At 40.3% G+C, this 21,804-nt stretch overlaps 1 protein-coding gene across 2 annotated transcripts in view; it reads left to right on the top strand.

Annotated features, from left to right (window-relative positions):
- Positions 1-21,804, top strand: part of GABRG3 (gamma-aminobutyric acid type A receptor subunit gamma3) — a 558,288-nt gene that overhangs the window by 205,731 nt on the left and 330,753 nt on the right. The window lies entirely within an intron of this gene.

Here is a 21,804-nt window from a genome sequence, read left to right as displayed (position 1 = left end):
TCAATAAAAGTAATATTATTTCTTTTCTAACCACTCATTTTCTGAACCAGTGTTTACTGAATAGCTTAGTGTTGTCCTAGGTTATGCCAAAGGATCTTAAGCTTAGGACTCTGCTTTCAAGGAGATACAAGTGTTAATGAATCATGATAATAAAACATGAGGAGTACTAGCAGTTATGGAGTATAAGGAACTGCAAGTAAAGGCGTGAGTGATCCTGTGCTAAGAATAACAGTTGTCACTTTAAACATCTCTAGTGATTGACTCTGCCTTGGAAAGTCAGGAAGGCTGCCCAGAAGAGGTGACCAGAAGGTCCAAGTTCTAGAACTTGCATGAAGGTCCTGGGCTTTGTTACCCTTGCCCTAGCCAGGCATCACAGGACAGTAGCATTGATAGAGGCTGGCATGGGGGCTTTTGAAGGAAGTATCTAGAGTCGAAAAAGACTTAGGGCATGCCATAGGGTGGGGAGCTGAGGGAGCTGGGGATGGGCAGCCCAGCTATCTGCGTTTACTATTGTGTGCTGGAAAGAGAGCTTGGAAAATGCTAGAGATGAGATGCTGAACTCACTGTGTAACCACCCGACAGTTTCTTGCCCACTGCATAGAAAAGCCAATACACTGAGACAGCAGTGTTGCAATAGAGAGAAAGAGTTTAATTATTGCAAGGCTATTTAGTGGGAGGACAAGAGATATTTTTATAATCATTCTCCCCGAGAACTCAGAGGCTAGGGTTTTTAAGGATAACTTGATGTGCAGGGGGCTAGAGAATAGGTACTGCTGATTTGGTGGGGATGAAGTCACAGGAGTGGCAACACTGTCTTTGTGTGCTGAGTCAATTTCTTGGGCAGCAGCTCATAGGACTGGTTGAGTCAGATCCTTGGTATGAGTTACAGGTCCAGGGGAAGTCAGTTGGTTGCCAAAATGCAAAAGTCTGAGAAATATCTCAAAACCAGTCTTAGGTTTTACGATAGTGTTGTTATCTAAAGGAGCAACTGGGGCAGCTAAAAATCTTGTGACCTCCAGCTACATGACTCTTGAGTGGTAAGCAATTATAGAATAGCAAGCAGCTTATCATTTTACTATGCCTATATTTTAGCAGTATTCAAGCCCCATAATCCTAACTTTGGCCTTTTGTTAGTCTTACAAAGGTGGTTTTAGCCCCCAGAGGGGGTCAGTTTTGGGAAGGGACTGTTATCATTCTTGCTTCAAAGTTAAGTTATAAACTAAGTTCCTCTCATAGTTAGTTTGGCCTATGCTCAGGAATGAACAAGGGCAGTTATCTTGTGAGGTTAGAAGCAAGATGGAGTTAACTGAGTTTGATTTCTCTTGCTGTTATAATTTTTACAAAGACAATTTCAACTGTTTGATTTTAAATAAGGTAGCAAAATAGCCTCAGAGACTGTGTCAAAGAAAACCAGAGCTGGGCAGTGGTGAAAGCAATAAAAACAGATTTTATTTTGGACTATTGCAGTAAGGGAAAAGAAGCCTCAGAATAGAACTGGGCTCAACTCTGGACACAGCATGGGCAAGTAGGAATTTGTAGCCAATGAGCACAGTGGTGGTCAGAGGATGGAAAAATTACTAAGAAGAAACATCAAGGGGAAGGGAGATCCTGCCTAAACTCACCTAACAGGACTCTTGCCGGAAGCAGGCCAGGGTGATAAGACATCTCCTGGGGGATGGTGGGTGGGAAGCTCAATCAGGTATTGAGGGGGGTCAGATACCCAGATGGAGGATTCTTGTCAATACTGGATTGCACAGGGATGTGCACAGGTGGGCCTTGTTGGGGAAAAGGTTCAGGAGCCTGACTAAAGTTTGGTCAAGAAGAGAATTTTTGTCAACTGTATCCAAGTTATTAACTCTTGGGCTAATGGAGTATTGTGTGGAAAGAGTTGATGGTTTGGTTGTGTGAGTCACACCTGGTTGTCTGACTAGTTTTTGCAGTTCACTAGTTGTGGGATGCTCCTTAACAACTGTGATGTGCATTTCAATCTCTTGACAAAAACTCTGCAAGGATGCTGAAAAGATTAGCTTAAACAAATCCTGGAAAGCCATGCTTGGCATATCACAGGTTCTCCAAACGTGATAAGTATTATTCACTCATTTAATACTTGCTCTTGGTAAATGAACTGTACGGGGCCAAGGAAGAGCTTTCTCTTTGGCTCTCCGAAGGTTTGCTGAAAAGTCGGTTCACAAAAGGAAGGTTAATAGGAGAAAAGACATACACATTTATTTAACATGTATATACAATAACCTTCAGACTGAAGACCCAGAGACACGGGGGAGATTGTCTGTTTTTATAATTAGTTTCAACAAAATATGGACAGTTGTGTAGAAATATGATTAAACAAAAAGGATGTGATCTAATGGTCATAGACTGAGTGGGAAAATACAGCAAGGCATATCGGTCTAGATTCTTCTTGGGTTCTCTGAAAACATATTCCTCTTTTCTGGGTATGAGGCAGGCCCCTCTCTAGAATGGCGGTCTGATGACCTACAGTCAAACAAAGTAGGGCAGATAATGTCTTTATGGGCCAGGTTTTACACAGATAGGGCAGAGGGAGTGGTACATAATACTTTTTAGGGTTTATGGCTGGCTTTGTAGGAAAACAGGTTCTGGTTTCTATGACCTGCCTTGGGGAAGAGGGATTCTTGTTTCTATGGCAGCCTCAGGGGAGAATGGGACTGAGAGGAGAGCAGGAGAAGGTCAGAGAAAAACTTTTCTTTTTGGGGCCTTCATTTTGGGTTATAGTTTTCTATCCCCAATAAAACAAATAAACAAAGAAAACTCATGGAAGCTTACAAGTCAGAAATTATGAAAATCCTCTTCAGAAATTCTAATCAATGCCTGTATCAGAAATATTGCTTACTCCTATCATCAATGCATTGCCGTGATTTGCCATTTCAAACATGCCCCGCGTGGCAATCCACCTTCCCCTCAGGAGCAGCTGTAACAATTTCCCACACGTGGCCAATGCACTTTATCATATGTGTCCGTGAGAATAGCACATTAGCCACATTCAAAATAAGGTACGTTGTGCTTTTTCCATTTTTGTTGATAATGATGCCCTCAGTTTTGTAATTGCTTATTTACCTTGTTTGCATAAAATCTTCCTCTGATTTTTGTGATACAATTTCGCTGGCTTTATGCTTGGTCTGGCTCTGAGAAATTTATCATTTTCCCCATTGGTAGAGTATGAAAACTTTAAGCAAGAACTACCCAAGTGAGCAGTTTCCAGTTTCAAATTGTTCAGAATTCACTCATTTCCAGACTACAAAGATGCACAGAACCCTCGAGTTCTGTTGTCCTGCCGGGGGTCCATTCATCTTGTATCTTCAGAAGTTTTGTTTGATTCTCTATTTGTTGCCATCTGTCCTGTGTCTTTTCATGGTGTGAATTTTGAATGCTGTGGGAAAGATGGAAGCCAAAGATGCACTGGGTCTTTGGAAAAGAAAACTATAATGATTAAAGGGAGGAGAGCTGCGTAGAAGAGAGACAGTGGGGTCCTTTTAGGCCTTGTGTGCATAAAATAAGCTGAATGTTTGTGCCCTGTTACCAGATTGTTCTCTTGATTCACAGTTCATTGCCTCCTAGATGAGGCTGGACGTGGCTCTGAAGAGCTGCAGCACTTCTCTCTGGCGGTACATTTTGCACACTCATGGTTACATGGAAGTGGCTAAATGGCCTTCTGCAGAGCCACTGCCTGATCGAACATCTCTGTGAGTCTCGGCCTTCCCCAGGAGACTGTGGGGCTCATTGTACTTGTTTTACCAATCACAGAGCTCACAAAGAAGTTGTCCAGGCCCTGGGGGTGAGATACATAAATTGAGCCTGCCCATAATGAACACACACTTTTTCTGAAGGACCTTAGCACGGTCTAAATAAAGTTTGTAAACCACTGATGTAGAAGAGGGAGTAGATGTACATTCTGGTCACAATGGCAACTAGAGTAAACGGGCAAATGGCTTGAGTGAAAGCCAAAAATGAGATTGAACAAGAAGAGCAACTGTAGAATGCTTCAGGTTATGACTGCCATGTGCTTTGAGGCAGTGCATTTGCATCCTGAGGTCACGTTGTGCATCCATTGTCACACTCGGGACTCTCCGCCTACCCTATGCTTGCACTAGATTCATCATGAAGCACCGACTGCTGCGCTTCCCTCAACAAACCCTGCTCCACGTATACCCTCAGGTTCAACTCATCGCTCTAACCATGTCATCCTGATTCACTCAACTTTACCCCAGCTCAGATTCTGTTTCTAAGGTGAACTTACACATTGCGCCATGTGTGTGTCTGTGTGTGTGTGTTTATGTGTGCACGCACGCGCACCCCAGGTCAGTTCTAGCAATAATTGAAAAACAGAAACCTATTTTCTTTAATTATTTTCCTAATTTCTACTTGATACCTCCTGGCCCTAAATCCACTGACTAATGCTCTTATCCACTCACATTTTGTCACTATCAGCATATATACCCCATGTAGCCACTGAAAAGGTCTATCTTATGTCTACTTAAGGCTGGAGGCTTGGACTAACCAATCTAACACAGCATTATCGTTCCAGTTTAGTATTTTAGGGTTGAAAACCCCTCTCGCTTTGGGTGTTACGTTCAGCTGCTGAATTGTGCTGACTTCTTAGGAGGGCCGTAGTTCACAACTTCATGAGATGGCACAGGGCAGTAAAGGCCTAAAGGGTTGAAGGGCTGACCTTGAATAAATAAATATGTGTCCATGAAACCTCTGTGGCTCCCAGCATGCAGGGCTGGAGGCATTGAATGCAGGCACCTGTGGGGAGGAGCAGTTTGTGGCAAGCAGACTTTACACGGGGAAGGACCAATGCTAGCTGCCCACGAGCACAGGCAGTAGGGTAATTGTCTGCAGAGGATCTAGAATCAATACTCCCCAGGCTGTCTCTCGTCAAACCCCAAAGTCCTTCATTCTAGAGATTTGCCACCAGGGAGAGAAAAACAAGAGGTAGTTCTCTTACCCATGCACACCTTTATTTGGTAGAGGCTCAACCAAGACTCTTGTTTTGGGGGAAGATTTGTATGAGATTTCTATCCTAATACAAATGGCTGGGGATGCTGCAGATGGGGAAGGCTGTAATACAGACTTGTGGCTGCACAGAGCCACCATACTTAGGGCATCAGGCTGATGTTAGGGCCTGGAAAACAGGTTTGAAGATTTCTGTCTGAATGAATTTCTCCCTCTATTTGTTCTATGCTATATGCAAAGCCATCTGACTCTACTCATACATCCTGCCCACGTCTTTGTGGAAGCAGTTGTTTCTCTTTCTGTTATATATCTATGGCAAATACTTATTCCTCCACTTAATATACACACTTTAAGTGGCTGCTGCATGTAAGCATTCCTGTGAGTGATGGTAGGAAAACAGCAGTGGACAAAAGATCCCAACGCTCAGAAGTGAGGAGTTCTGGTCATTTTCAGATTATAAGTCATAGCTAAGATGTTTCTGGGCTTTTTTTATTCCTGTCAAACTCTACCAGATACTTAGCAATCTTTCTCATCCAGTTCTGTACACGAGAAATCATTGTGAATTCTTCAAACTACCAAACACCACTATAACATAGCATTTCTACTATAATATAATTTCTACTATGATATGCTATATAATATATAATATAATTATAATAATATAATATGAATGTAACTGAAAACAAAATGCAACCCCATTGAGGGTTAGTAGTAAGTAGAAAGCCACAAAGTTGATTGTAGACACAGATGTTAGAGTGATGTGCTGGAGCCAGTACAAATGCAGATTCTAAGACATCAATTTCACATCAGCTCTGGGGATAGTCCCTGGTGGAAGTCACCATCTACAGTTTCTGCAGCTGACCTTTAGGCCACATGTTCTATGCTGAAATGCAGGCAGGTGCCTGGGAAGCAGGGGTGGCTGGGACCTATGTAATTCACTCTTACTCACTCGTCGTGTTAGGTTGTTATTCGAATGTGTACGGTATTTATTCAAAATTACAGGTGATAAAATGCCATGGACCTAAGAAATTACTCTCAAATACTAAAGACTTTGGCAGCTACATCCATGGATTGTACAGGTTTGGCTGGGCTGTATGATTTTTGTAAATGATGTTTAAAAGCATGTAGCAGGAAATCAAGCTGACTGTGTTTGAATGTGAACCCGCCATGTGAAAGCAGTGACTTTAGAATTGGACACCCCTGGGCTTCCGCTCCTGGTCTATAAAATGGAGGTAATGATTCTCTGTGCCCAGTGTGGTCCTGAGAGTTGAATGAGATGACAGGAGGGGGTGCTTAGCTGAGAGGCTGGTGCATAGAAAAGCACTCCCCACAGGGCCGCCAAGCAAAGAGATTTGTGCTGGAGTCAAGTGCTCCATTGGATGTGCTGTGCGCTCGCTGAATTTGCAACTGCTGGGAATTGAAAGGGCTTCTGCTCGGGGCCAGGCGGTGTGGAGGCTCAATGACCTAATGAACAGGATGTCCATTTGGCCGAGATGAGCTGCTGCTGGTGCAGGCCGCTAATGGGAAACCAGTGTTTACGGGAAACCTGCAAAATCATCCTTTGATAGCTGAGGATGTTGTCTGAGGGTGAGATCAAGCCAAATAGAGCGAAAACAATAGCAAGAACATAAAACTTCTGCTTTTACGAATCATTTTTAGCTTTTAGTGAAGCTGATCAATTCGTTTTAGCGAGAAGAGCCTTTGGTGGTTGTTTTCTTTAAATCCTTAATGTCTAATTTGTGAAATATTATTTTACAGATGACTTTTTTTTTCAATTTTTTTTCCCTATGAACAGGCAGCGAAATAATCAGCCAGAGGTTAGTGGGTGACAAACATGCTTTATTTTCTTTCTAATATGTATCTGATCATGTTGTTGTGTATCTGAATACAATGTAAAAAAGCTATCTTACTCTCCCTAGGCCACAGAACAACTGGAAAGGAGAAAATAAAACAAAACAAAGCATTAGGCTTGGCTTTGCAGCTTATGTTTAGCTCCTGGCCATGAGCTGATGGCAGTGAAAAGGGAGGGAAGGAGTGATGGAGTAGCCTGCCTGAGGTTGCACAGCTGCGTCGGGAGCTGATTGAAAGCCAGGCAGCGTGGATCCAGACTCCATGATTTCACCCACCACACTGCACATTTAATTAACAAAAGTATTATTGTGAAGTGGGTGAAGAGGTGATTGAAATAGCACTGGACCTTAAAAAACTGTTGAAGGCTGTTTGCCTATCGAAGCATGCATTATATTCTTCTTCGAATTATTTTAAAAAACAAACATTGGAGTTTCAGAAGTAATGCACAAGCATACATTTCCAATTAAAAATAAGTATAAAGAGCAGAGAGGTATATTATGCAAGAGGAATTTTTCCCTCTGTTACTCATCCACATAATCTTGTTCCGTTCCTTTCAGGCAAGCTCTGTTAACAATTTTAAGCATATTAATCAGACAAATTTAATATATATTTAATCTATGTGTTTTAAATGCATATGTTTGCACATAGTACTCTAGGATGTTCTCTGAGGGATTTTCCTATGCATGGTTATTCATCACCTCACATTTATTCATCACTAACTCTGTGCCAGGCACTTTCCCTCTACCATTCTGAGTAATTAACTCTTACCTGGGGACTACTGTAACAAAAGACATTAACAAGAGAAAAACAAACAGGAGTTTATTAACGTGTATTTCATATACACATGGGAGATAGCCAGGGAGCAAGTCATTCTCACTGGGGTGGCTTAGAACTCCAACTTATATAACATCTTCACAATGAACAATAAAGTTTTAGCGAAGTGACAAGACAAAGATAAAGGACCTTGAATTTTTAGGGAAGGCAAATTATGGGAAGGAAAAACAAATGGGAAACTAATGATAGATCAAGGATAGGAAGGTTTGTCATGCAGGTGCCTCTGCTGCTGTCTCCAGGCTGAGAAGGATATCAAGTTGTTTTCAGTGGCTACCCTTTCCTCTCCCTGACAGAAAGGGTAACTGGGACATTTGTGAACATTTACATCCTGTTTTCAGGCAAAAAGGGAGAGGGCAGAGAGTTTTTCCTGTATCTGGATTCTTCTCGATTGCCTTCAGCTCAAAGTAATCTTTATGCCAAAACAGCACATTTTGGGGTGGCATATTCTCATCTTCTACACTGGCAACTGAAAATATAGATACAGTTATTGGTCTCATGAAGCTTATGCTCTGGTGGAGGAGGCAGAATTTTTACTTGAAAGGAAGCACCAAACACAAATAATGGAAGAAATTGTATGAAATTGTTGTTGTTAATAAATCTTGAAATGTTTGGTAAAGTTCTCCAGTGAAACCATCTGAGTTCAAACACTTATTTTGAGGAAGCTTTTAAATTATGGATCCAATTTATTTAATGGTTATGGGACCATACAGGTCGTGTTTAATGTAGTTTGAATTTTGGCAGTTTGTGGATTTTGAAGAATCGGTCCACTTCTTTTTAACTGGCAAATTTCTGAGTGTAATATTCTATATGGTCGCCACCATTATCCTTTTAATGGGTGCGAGAGGTGTAGCAAGATCCTCTGTTTCACTCCTGATATTTGGCGATTTGCGTCTTATTTTTTTTCCTTTGTCGTTCTTGTTAGATGTTTATTGTTTGCATTGATTTGAAGAACCAGCATTTTGTTTCTTTGATTTTTCCTCTATTGTTTTCTATTTTCAGTTTCATTAATTTTTGTTCTTATTTTCATTATTTCCTTCCTTTTGCTGACTTCAGGTTTATTTTGCTCTTCTTTTTCATGTTGCTCGACATAATAATTTAAATTATTGATTTGAGACCTTTCTTCTTTCCTAATATAAGCCTTTACAGCTGTGAATTTCTCTTTCAACAATGCTTTAGCTGCATCCCACATATTTTGATATGTTATATATTCACTTTCATTCAGTTCTGTGTACTTTTAAAATTTTTCCTTTGACGTATGTTCTTCACCCATAGATTATTTTGAAGTATGTTATTTAATTTTCATGTGTTTGGATATTTCCCTTTTGTCTTTCTCTTCTTTATTTCTCTTTTGACTCATTATGGTCAAAGAACATACTTCCTTCATATGTTTTCAGTTACTTTAAAATTCTTGAGATTTATTTTATGTTGCAGGATATGGAATATCTTGGTAAATATTTTACACATGTTGGGAGAAAATGTGGATTCCAATGTTATTGGGTAGAGTTTTTGGTATATGTCAATTAGATTCCATTGGTGGATTGAGTAGGTCAGATTAATGTTCTTGATAATTTTCTGTCTAATGGTTCTGTGAGTTGCTTAAGTAAGGTTTTGATGTTCTCAATGATAGCTATAAATTTGTATCTTTCTTCTTCAGGCCTATTAGTTTTTGCTTCATGTATTTTGATGCTTTTGTTTGGTATGTACATATTTGAGATTGTTATGTCTTCCTAGTGGAATAATCTTTTTATCATTATTTAATGTCCATTTGTGTCACTAGTAATTTTTTTCTCTGATGTCTACTTCATGAAATACTAATATAGACACTACTGCTTTTTCTTAAAATTAATTTTATATATTTTTTCATACTTTTACTTTCAACCTACTTACACTGTGAAGATTCTACGCTGTTGAATTTGATGTGAATTTCTTATAAACAATATGCAGTTGCATCAAGGTTTTTAAAATCTGTCTTTTAAATGTTGTATTTAAATCTTTTTTTTTTTCAAATTTTATTGTAGAATCGGGATACATATGCAGGTTGGTAACAAAGGTATATTGTGTGATGCTGGGTTGGAGTATGAATCAATCTGTCACCCAGGTAGTGAGCACAGTACCCAATAGACAGCTTTTCAGCTCTTGGCCCGCTCCCTCTTTCCTCAAGTAGTCCCCAGGGTCTATTGACCCCATCTTTATGTCCATGCGTCCTCTTACTTATATGTAAGAACATGTGGTATTTGGTTTTCTGTTTCTGCCTTAGGTCACTTAGGATAATGGCCTCCAGCTGCATCCATGTTGTTCAAGGGACATGACTTCATTATTTTTTATGGTTGCATAGTATTATATGGTATATATGTACCACATTTTCTTTATCCAATCTAGGTGTTGATGGATATGTAAGTTGACTCCCTGTCATTGCTATCATGAATAGTGCTGCGATAAACATGTGGGTGCATCGTATGTCTTTTTGGTAGAATGATTTATTTTCCTTTGGGTATATATCCAGTAATGGGATTGCTGGGTATAATGGTAGTTCTGCTGTTTTTAGTCCTTTGAGAAATCTCTAAACTGCCCTTCACAGTGGCTGAACTAACATTTTCACCAACAATATTCCCTTTTCTCTGCAGCCTTGCCAACATCTCTTATTTTCTGACGTTTTAACAAAAGCCATTCTGATTGTTCTGAGATAGTATCTCATTGTGGTTTTGATTTGCACTTCTTTGATTACAAGTGATGTTGGGCATTTTTTCACGTTTGTTGTCTTCTTTTACAAAGTGTCTGTTCTTAATCTTTGCCCATTTTTTAATGGGGTTATTTGTTTTTTGCTTGTTGATTTCCCATTCCATAGGTTGTCTGTTTACTCCCTTGATAGTTTCTCTTGCTGTGCAGAAGGTCTTTAATTAGGTTTCACTTGTCAATTTTATTTTGTTGTTGCAATTGCTTTTGAGGACTAAGCCATTCAATTCTTTGCCACAACTGATATTGAGAAGGGCATTTCCTAGGTTTTCCTCTGGGATTTTTATAGTTTGAGGTCTTACATTTAAGTCTTTAATCCATCTTGAGTTGATTTTTATATATGGTGATAAATAGGGGTCTAGTTTCAATCTGCTGCATGTGGCTGGCAGACCAGTTCTCCCAGCATTATTTATTGAATAGAGACTCCTTTTTCCATTGCTTTTTATTGTTGGCTTTGTCGAAGATTAAATGGTTGTAGGTGAGGAGCTTTATTTCTGGTTCTCCATTCTGTTCTATAGGTCTATGAGTCTGTTTTCATACCAGTACCATGCACTTTGGTTACTGTAGCCTTGTAGTATAGTTTAAAGTTGGGTAATGTGATTTTTGCTTAGGATTGCTTTGGCTATTCAGGCCCTTTTTTGATTCCATATGAATTTTAGAATTATTTATCTAATTCTGTGAAGAAAATGGCATTGGTAGTTTGATAGGAATAGTGTTGAATATGTAAATCACTTTGAGCAGTATGGCCATTTTAATGATACTGACTTTTCCAATCCATGAGCATGGGATGTTTGTCCATTTGTTTGCATCATCTTTGATTTCTTTCATCAACGTTTTGTTGTTCTCCTTGTAGAGCTCTGTTACTTCCCTAGTTAGCTATATTCCTGGATATTTTATTCTTTTTGTAGCTATTGTAAATGGGATTTTGTTATTGATTTGGCTCTCAGCTTCAATGTTAATTTTTTTATTTTATTTTATTATTATACTTTAAGTTTTAGGGTACATGTGCACAATGTGCAGGTTAGTTACATATGTATACATGTGACATGCTGGTGTGCTGCACCCACTAACTCGTCATCTAGCATTAGGTATATCTCCCAATGCTATCCTTCCCCCCTCCCCCCACCCCACAACAGTCCCCAGAGTGTGATGTTCCCCTTCCTGTGTCCATGTGTTCTCATTGTTCAATTCCCACCTATGAGTGAGAATATGCGGTGTTTGGTTTTTTGTTCTTGTGATAGTTTACTGAGAATGATGATTTCCAATTTCACCCATGTCCCTACAAAGGACATGAACTCATCATTTTTTATGGCTGCATAGTATTCCATGGTGTATATGTGCCACATTTTCTTAATCCAGTCTATCATTGTTGGACATTTGGGTTGGTTCCAAGTCTTTGCTATTGTGAATAGTGCCACAAGAAACATACGTGTGCATGTGTCTTTATAGCAGCATGATTTATAGTCCTTTGGGTATATACCCAGTAATGGGATGGCTGGGTCAAATGGTATTTCTAGTTCGAGATCCCTGAGGAATCGCCACACTGACTTCCACAATGGTTGAACTAGTTTACAGTCCCACCAACAGTGTAAAATGTTCCTATTTCTCCACATACTCTCCAGCACCTGTTGTTTCCTGACTTTTTCATGATTGCCCTTCTAACTGGTGTGAGATGATATCTCATTGTGGTTTTGATTTGCATTTCTCTGATGGCCAGTGATGGTGAGCATTTTTTCATGTGTTTTTTGGCTGCATAAATGTCTTCTTTTGAGAAGTGTCTGTTCATGTCCTTTGCCCACTTTTTGATGGGGTTGTTTTTTTTTTCCTTGTAAATTTGTTTGAGTTCATTGTAGATTCTGGATATTAGCCCTTTGTCAGATGAGTAGGTTGCGAAAATTTTCTCCCATTTTGTGGGTTGCCTGTTCACTCTGATGGTAGTTTCTTTTGCTGTGCAGAAGCTCTTTAGTTTAATTAGATCCCATTTGTCAATTTTGTCTTTTGTTGCCATTGCTTTTGGTGTTTTACACATGAAGTCCTTGCCCATGCCTATGTCCTGAATGGTAAAGCCTAGGTTTTCTTCAGGGTTTTTATGGTTTTAGGTCTAACGTTTAAGTCTTTAATCCATCTTGAATTGATTTTTGTATAAGGTGTAAGGAAGGGATCCAGTTTCAGCTTTCTACATATGGCTAGCCAGTTTTCCCAGCACCATTTATTGAATAGGGAATCCTTTCCCCATTGCTTGTTTTTCTCAGATTTGTCAAAGATCAGATAGTTGTAGATATGTGGCGTTGTTTCTGAGGGCTCTGTTCTGTTCCATTGATCTATATCTCTGTTTTCGTACCAGTACCATGCTGTTTTGGTTACTGTAGCCTTGTAGTATAGTTTGAAGTCAGGTAGCATGATGCCTCCAGCTTTGTTCTTTTGGCTTAGGATTGACTTGGCGATGCGGGCTCTTTTTTGGTTCCATATGAACTTTAAAGTAGTTTTTTCCAATTCTGTGAAGAAAGTCATTGGCAGCTTGATGGGGATGGCATTGAATCTATAAATTACCTTGGGCAGTATGGCCATTTTCACGATATTGATTCTTCCTACCCATGAGCATGGAATGTTCTTCCATTTGTTTGTATCCTCTTTTATTTCATTGAGCAGTGGTTTGTAGTTTTCCTTGAAGAGGTCCTTCACGTCCCTTGTAAGGTGGATTCCTAGGTATTTTATTCTGTTTGAAGCAATTGTGAATGGGAGTTCACTCATGATTTGGCTCTCTGTTTGTCTGTTATTGGTGTATAAGAATGCTTGTGATTTTTGTACATTGATTTTGTATCCTGAGACTTTGCTGAAGTTGCTTATGAGCTTAAGGAGATTTTGGGCTGAGACAATGGGGTTTTCTAGATATACAGTCATGTCATCTGCAAACAGGGACAATTTGACTTCCTCTTTTCCTAATTGAATACGCTTTATTTCCTTCTGCCTAATTGCCCTGGCCAGAAGTTCCAACACTATGTTGAATAGGAGTGGTGAGAGAGGGCATCCCTGTCTTGTGCCAGTTTTCAAAGGGAATGCTTCCAGTTTTTGCCCATTCAGTATGATATTGGCTGTGGGTTTGTCATAGATAGCTCTTATTATTTTGAGATACGTCCCATCAATACCTAATTTATTGAGAGTTTTTAGCATGAAGTGTTGTTGAATTTTATCAAAGGCCTTTTCTGCATCTATTGAGATAATTATGTGGTTTTTGTCTTTGGTTCTGTTTATATGCTGGATTACATTTATCGATTTGCGTATATTGAACCAGCCTTGCATCCCAGGGATGAAGCCCACTTGATCATGGTGGATAAGCTTTTTGATGTGCTGCTGGATTCAGTTTGCCAGTGTTTTATTGAGGATTTTTGCATCAATGTTCATCAAGGATATTGGTCTAAAATTCTCTTTTTTGGTTGTGTCTCTGCTGGGCTTTGGTATCAGGATGATGCTGGCTTCATCAAATGAGTTAGGGAGGATTCCCTCTTTTTCTATTGATTGGAATAGTTTCATAAGGAATGGCACCAGTTCCTCCTTGTACCTCTGGTAGAATTCGGCTGTGAATCCATCTGGTCCTGGACTCTTTTTGGTTGGTAAGCTATTGATTATTGCCACAATTTCAGCTCCTGTTATTGGTCTATTCAGAGATTCAACTTCTTCCTGGTTTAGTCTTGGGAGAGTGTATGTGTTGAGGAATTTATCCATTTCTTCTTGATTTTCTAGTTTATTTGCGTAGAGGTGTTTGTAGTATTCTCTGATGGTAGTTTGTATTTCTGTGGGATCAGTGGTGATATCCCCTTTATCACTTTTTATTGCATCTATTTGATTCTTCTCTCTTTTTTTCTTTATTAGTCTTGCTAGCGGTCTATCAATTTTGTTGATCCTTTCAAAAAACCAGCTCCCGGATTCATTAATTTTTTGAAGGTTTTTTTGTGTCTCTATTTCCTTCAGTTCTGCTCTGATTTTAGTTATTTCTTGCCTTCTGCTAGCTTTTGAATGTGTTTGCTCTTGCTTTTCTAGTTCTTTTAATTGTGATGTTAGGGTGTCAATTTTGGATCTTTCCTGCTTTCTCTCGTGGGCATTTAGTGCTATAAATTTCCCTCTACACACTGCTTTGAATGTGTCCCAGAGATTCTGATATGTCGTGCTTGTTCTCGTTGGTTTCAAAGAACATCTTTATTTCTGCCTTCATTTCGTTATGTACCCAGTAGTCATTTCAGGAGCAGGTTGTTCAGTTTCCATGTAGTTGAGCAGTTTTGAGTGAATTTCTTAATCCTGAGTTCTAGTTTGATTGCACTGTGGTCTGAGAGATAGTTTTGTTATGATTTCTGTTCTTTTACATTTGCTGAGGAGAGCTTTACTTCCAAGTATGTGGTCAATTTTGGAATAGGTGTGGTGTGGTGCTGAAAAAAATGTATATTCTGTTGATTTGGGGTGGAGAGTTCTGTAGATGTCTATTAGGTCAGCTTGGTGCAGAGCTGAGTTTAATTCCTGGGTATCCTTGTTGACTTTCTGTCTCACTGATCTGTCTAATGTTGACAGTGGGGTGTTAAAGTCTCCCATTATTACTGTGTGGGAGTCTAAGTCTCTTTGTAGGTCACTGAGGACTTCCTTTATGAATCTGGGTGCTCCTGTATTGGGTGCATATATATTTAGGATAGTTAGCTCTTCTTGTTGAATTGATCCCTTTACCATTATGTAATGGCCTTCTTTGTCTCTTTTGATCTTTGTTGGTTTAAAGTCTGTTTTATCAGACTAGGATTGCAACCCCTGCCTTTTTTTGTTTTCCATTTGCTTGGTAGATCTTCCTCCATCCTTTTATTTTGAGCCTATGTGTGTCTCTGCATGTGAGATGGGTTTCCTGAATACAACACACTGATGGGTCTTGACTCTTTATCCAATTTGCCAGTCTGTGTCTTTTAATTGGAGCATTTAGTCCATTTACATTTAAAGTTAATATTGTTATGTATGAATTTGAACCTGTCATTATGATATTAGCTGGTTATCTTGCTCGCTAGTTGATGCAGTTTCTTCCTAGTCTCGATGGTCTTTACATTTTGGCATGATTTTGCAGTGGCTGGTACCGGTTTTTCCTTTCCATGTTTAGTGCTTCCTTCAGGAGCTCTTTTAGGGCAGGCCTGGTGGTGACAAAATCTCTCAGCATTTGCTTGTCTGTAAAGTATTTTATTTCTCCTTCACTTATGAAGCTTAGTTTGGCTGGATATGAAATTCTGGGTTGAAAATTCTTTTCTTTAAGAATGTTGAATATTGGCCCCCACTCTCTTCTGGCTTGCAGAGTTTCTGCCGAGAGATCCGCTTTAGTCTGATGGGCTTCCCTTTGAGGGTAACCCGACCTTTCTCTCTGGCTGCCCTTAACATTTTTTCCTTCATTTCAACTTTGGTGAATCTGACAATTATGTGTCTCGGAGTTGCTCTTCTCGAGGAGTATCTTTGTGGCATTCTCTGTATTTCCTGAATCTGAACGTTGGCCTGCCTTGCTAGATTGGGGAAGTTCTCCTGGATAATATTCTGCAGAGTGTTTTCCAACTTGGTTCCATTCTCCCCGTCACTTTCAGGTACACCAATCAGACGTAGATTTGGTCTTTTCACATAGTCCCATATTTCTTGGAGGCTTTGTTCGTTTCTTTTTATTCTTTTTTCTCTAAACTTCCCTTCTCACTTCATTTCATTCATTTCATCTTCCATCACTGATACCCTTTCTTCCAGTTGATCTCATCGGCTCCTGAGGCTTCTGCATTCTTCACGTAGTTCTCGAGCCTTGGTTTTCAGCTCCATCAGCTCCTTTAAGCAATTCTCTGTATTGGTTATTCTAGTTATACATTCGTCTAAATTGTTTTCAAAGTTTTTAATTTCTTTGCCTTTGGTTTGAATTTCCTCCTGTAGCTCATAGTTTGATCGTCTGAAGGCTTCTTCTCTCAACTCATCATTCTCCGTCCAGCTTTGTTCCATTGCTGGTGAGGAACTGCGTTCCTTTGGAGGAGGAGAGGTGCTCTGCTTTTTAGAGTTTCCAGGTTTTCTGCTCTGTTTTTTCCCTATCTTTGTGGTTTTATCTACTTTTGGTCTTTGATGATGGTGATGTACAGATGGGTTTTTGGTGTGGATGTCCTTTCTGTTTGTTAGTTTTCCTTCTAACAGACAGGACCCTCAGCTGCAGGTCTGTTGGAGTTTGCTAGAGTCCACTCCAGACCCTGTTTGCCTGGGTATCAGCAGCGGTGTCTGCAGAACAGTGGTTTTTCGTGAACCGCGAATGCTGCTGTCTGATCGTTCCTCTGGAAGTTTTGTCTCAGAGGAGTATCCGGCGGTGTGAGGTGTCAGTCTGCCCCTACTGGGGGGTGCCTCCCAGTTAGGCTGCTCAGGGGTCAGGGGTCAGGGATCCACTTGAGGAGGCAGTCTGCCCGTTCTCAGATCTCCAGCTGCATGCTGGGAGAACCACTGCTCTCTTCAAAGCTGTCAGACAGGGACATTTAAGCCTGCAGAGGTTACTGCTGTCTTTTTGTTTGTCTGTGCCCTGCCCCCAGAGGTGGAGCCTACAGAGGCAGGCAGGCCTCCTTGAGCTGTGGTGGGCTTCACCCAGTTCGAGCTTCCCGGCTGCTTTGTTTACCTAAGCAAGCCTGGGCAATGGCGGGCGCCCCTCCCCCAGCCTCGCTGCCACCTTGCAGTTTGATCTCAGACTGCTGTGCTAGCAATCAGCGAGACTCCGTGGGCGTAGGACCCTCCGAGCCAGGTGCAGGATATAATCTCCTGGTGCGCCGTTTTTTAAGCCCGTGGGAAAAGTGCAGTATTCGGGTGGGAGTGACCCGATTTTCCAGGTGCCGTCTGTCACCCCTTTCTTTGACTAGGAAAGGGAACTCCCTGACCCCTTGCACTTCCCGAGTGAGGCAATGCCTCTCCCTGCTTCGGCTCACGCACGGTGCGCTGCACCCACTGACCTGCCCCCACTGTCTGGCACTCCCTAGTGAGATGAACCCGGTACCTCAGATGGAAATGCAGAAATCACCCGTCTTCTGCGTTGCTCACGCTGGGAGCTGTAGACTGGAGCTGTTCCTATTCGGCCATCTTGGCTCCTGCCCCACTTCGATGTTAATTTAAGCTGTTTACATTTAAGGTAGTTATTAATATATTAGGAGATACTTGCATTCTAGTTGCCATTATAATGTTTGTTTTCTCTGTCTCTCATTCCTGTTTCTTTTTACTTGTTTTCACATGGATTACTTGAATAGTTTTTAGAATTTAATCTTAATTTATTTATAATGTCTTTCAATATTTTGTTCTGTATGATTTTCTTCATGGTTACTGTAAGAATAAATATATACATAATTAACTTATAACAGTCTCAATGTTTTACCACATTAAGTAATGTGTAGAAACTTTACTTTCATTTAGTTCCCTAGTTTCTCCTTGCCTTTTGAATATAATTATCTTAGGTATTTCCTGTATATATGTTGAGCACAACATCAGATGGTGTTATGATTCAACCATCAAATACTGTTTTAGAAACTCATGTAAAGATGGATTGTCAATTATATTTTTATCCTTACTCTTACATATTTCCATACTCTTCTTTCTTTTGTGAAGTTCCAAACCTTCCTTTATTGTCATGTCCTTTCAGTTTAGAGAACTTCCTTTAGCAACTCTTTAAGGGATATTTCCTAGGCACAAATTTGCTTGATAGTTCTTTGGCTGAGAGCGTTTTTATTTGTCCTTTGTTTCTAGAGGTATTTCTACTAAATGTAGAATTCATAGTTGACAGCTCTTTACTTTCAGCACTTGAAATATATTGTCCAATTTCCTTCTAGCATTCATGGTTTTAGATGAGAAGTGTGTTATCATTTGCATTTTTTAAACCTATATGCAATGTGTTATTTCGCTCTGGCTGCTTTTAAGATTTTTTACCTTATTTTTTATGATGATATTTCTCAGTATGGATTTTGTTGGGTTTATTTTACTCAAGGTTTGCTTAGCCTCTTCAATATGTAGGCTTATATCTTTCACGAAGTTTCAGAAGTTTTCAGCCATTATTTCTTGCAATACTTCCAATAGTGTTTCAATCCTCTCTCTCTCTCTTCTCCTTCCAAAATTCTGACAGTATAAAAGTTAACTCTTTTGAAATTGTTGTACTAGTTCCCTGAGAATGTTTGTTTGTTTATTATTTATTTTACAGTCTACTTTGTCTTTGTGGTTTAGATTAGGTAAAATAATTTTAATCTGTCCTCAATTCTATACAGTCTGTTTTGTGGCATCCTCACTATTAAGCTCATCCAGTGAGTTTTTAAAAATTGTGTTTTCATTTAGTTATTTTCTGAGCTTTTTCTTTTAGGAATTTCTTTCAAGAGAATGAATAACTGCTTGTTGAAGCATTTTTATGACAACTGCTTTAAAATCCTTGTCCGACAATTTCAGCATCTGTATCATCTTGATGTTGGCATCTGTCAATCTTCTTTTCCATACATCTTATGACTTTCTGGTTCTGGGCATGATGAGTAATTTGTTTTCTCTTTCTCTCTCTCTTTCTTTCTTTCTCTCTGTCTGTCCATCTGTCTCACTCTGTCACCAGGCTGGAATGCAGTGGTGCAGTCTCAGCTCACTGCAACCTTTGCCTCCCAGGTTCAAGTGATTCTCCTGCCTCAGCCTCCTGAGTAGCTGGGACTATAGGCATGCACCACCATGCCTAGCTAATTTTTGTATTTTTAGTAGAGACAGGTTTTCACCATGTTGGCCAGGATAGTCTCAATCTCTTGACCTCATGATCTGCCCGCCTTGGCCTCCCAAATTGCTGGGTGAGCCACCATGCCTGGCCATGTTTTTGTTTGTTTGTTTTGTTTTTGTTTTTGTTTTTGAGAAAGAGTCTCACTCTGTTCTCCAGGCTGGAGTGTAGTGGCATGATCTCAGCTCACTGCAACCTCTGCCTCCCAGGTTCAAGTGATTCTCCTGCCTCAGCCTCCTGTGTAGCTGGGATTACAGGTGCCCACCACCATGCCTGGCTAATTTTTGTATTTTTAGTAGAGACGGGGTTTCACTATTTTGGCCAGGCTGGCCTCAAACTCCTGGCCTCAAGTGATCTGCCTGTCTCAGCCTCCCAAGGTGCTGGGATTACAGCCATCAGCCAACGCACCCAGCCACCGCACCCAGCCAGCATGATGGGTAATTTTCTATTGTAGACTGAAGATTTGGGATATTATGAGACTCTGGATTCTGTATATACTTTTTTCACAGGCATCTCCCCATGGAGGTGTAGTTGGAAGGCCACATGGCAGTGAATGCTCAGCGTCCCTTCAGCCCCACTGACACCACCCTTGCAAGGGTGGAGCAGTAACCCGATGTCTCATTGCAGATGAGTGCAGTGGCATTTCAGCTCCATCCTAGCCCTGCTTATACATTCCTGGTCAGCTCTTTTGTCTGATTTCCTCTTCTTATAAATAACACCCTTTTCCTTATACCAGTGTTAGGCATCCTTCATGTTTGAGTATCACCAAGACCTTGCTCCCCTGCTCCCCTCAGCCCTCCCAGAGCCCTCCTGTTCCTGCTCTCTCTCTCCAGGCCCCTGCCCGACTTGCTGTCTGCTCAAACTGTGCTCGCTGTGAGCTGCTGGGAGCTCTCCCAGGGCTCAGCCTTGCCATTTCTTTGCTTAAAATGCCAAAGTGTCTTTTTTGCCTATCAAATTATGTATAACCTCCTCCCCAGGGAATTAAGGGCTCTTGTTTCTAAAATATGCTCTAAACTGCCTCTCCGCCTTTTCTCCTTTCAAAGTGAAAACCTCACAGATCAGTATATTTATAGGAAGACCTTATTATGTAATTTAATAATAATTCCTACTTGGATCCTCTGTGGCAGGCACTGTGTTATGTCCTAATAGACAACATTTAATTAATCTTCATGATAATCCAATGAAGTAACAGACACACAAAGAAGTTAAGACTTCGGGCTCTGCGGTTGTCAGCCCCAGGTGCAAATCCCATCTGGATCATAGCTCTTCCTCCTGAAATATGGGCAGTAGCCTCAGGATTGTTGTGAAGCCTAAAGAAGGTAATGCATAAGAGCTCTCAGCATGAGGTGCTGTGCACAGTGAGCATTCAGTAGGTGATGTAGTTGCTGCTGTTGCCAGTATTTAGTATTATTGCCATGCTTTAGAGTGAGGCCCAGTGAGGTGAAACAAATAGCCCAAGAGCACACAGCTCTATTAAGTAATAAAAGGCGGATGTCACATTCTGCAACGTTAAAAGCACAGGATGTGAGAAGGAATGGATAGAACGATCCTTCTCATTCCTCCCAGGTATCTACAGATAGGCCCTGATTTATGCTGATTTGAATTGTGATTTTTTTTATTTAATCATGGGTTGATTGGTGTACTAAATGCGTTTTGGATTCCTGATACTTTGGACTTATGATGGATTTATCGGGACGTATCTGCATCAGAAGTCAAGGAGCATCTGTATTATATGAAAATTCTAGACCAAAGACTGAAATATACTTTTCATTTAAAATTCAGTGTTAGCTACCCGCTTCTGCCCCAAACAGCTTTCATGATGAAACTTGCCTTTTTGATCCATTATGTGAGCAAGAAGAAGTTTATGTTCACAGAAGGGCTTTTGAGAATACTAATGGCACTCTCCATAGCAACTTAAGCCCCCACTCTATTTCCTTTAACAGCTATTTTTTTTTTTTATCATCAGTATCATGTGAATGAGAGAGCCACCGCATGAGCCCTGGAGGCAGTGGCCTTCAGGGTTGATGTTCTTAGGGTTGGGGTGATGTTGAGCGGTGCATTTAGAAGTAAACATTGCACGTGCGTTTTTTTTGTAAACTGTCTCAAAAGAAAGAATTAAGGATAAATATTGCTTGGCTTAGTTTTAGAAGGAATGGTACCAGCTCCTGTTTGTACCTCTGGTAGAACTCGGCTGTGAATCTGTCTCGTCCTGGGCTTTTTTTGGTTGGTAGGCTATTAATTACTGCCTCAATTTCAGAACTTGTTATTGGTCTATTCAGGGAGTCGACTTCTTCCTGGTTTAGTCTTGGGAGGATGTGTGTGTCCAGGAATTTATCCATTTCTTCTAGATTTTCTAGTTTATTTGTGTAGAAGTGTTTATAGTATTATCTGGTGGTAGTTTGTATTTCTGTGGGATTAGTAGTGATATCCCCTTTATTATTTTTCTTGTGTCTGTTTGATTCTTCTCTCTTTTCATCTTTATTAGTCTGGCTAGTGGTCTATCTATTTTGTCAATCTTTTCAAAAATCCAGCTCCTAGGTAATACCATTCAGGACATAGGCATGGGCAAAGACTTCATGACTAAAACACCAAAAGCAATGACAACAAAAGCCAAAATTGACAAATGGGATCTAATTAAACTAAAGAGCTTCTGC

Source organism: Pan paniscus, chromosome 16 (genome assembly GCF_029289425.2).
Source record: "Pan paniscus chromosome 16, NHGRI_mPanPan1-v2.0_pri, whole genome shotgun sequence".
Lineage (NCBI taxonomy): Eukaryota > Metazoa > Chordata > Mammalia > Primates > Hominidae > Pan > Pan paniscus.
This window is presented reverse-complemented; position numbering and strand designations above follow the sequence as displayed.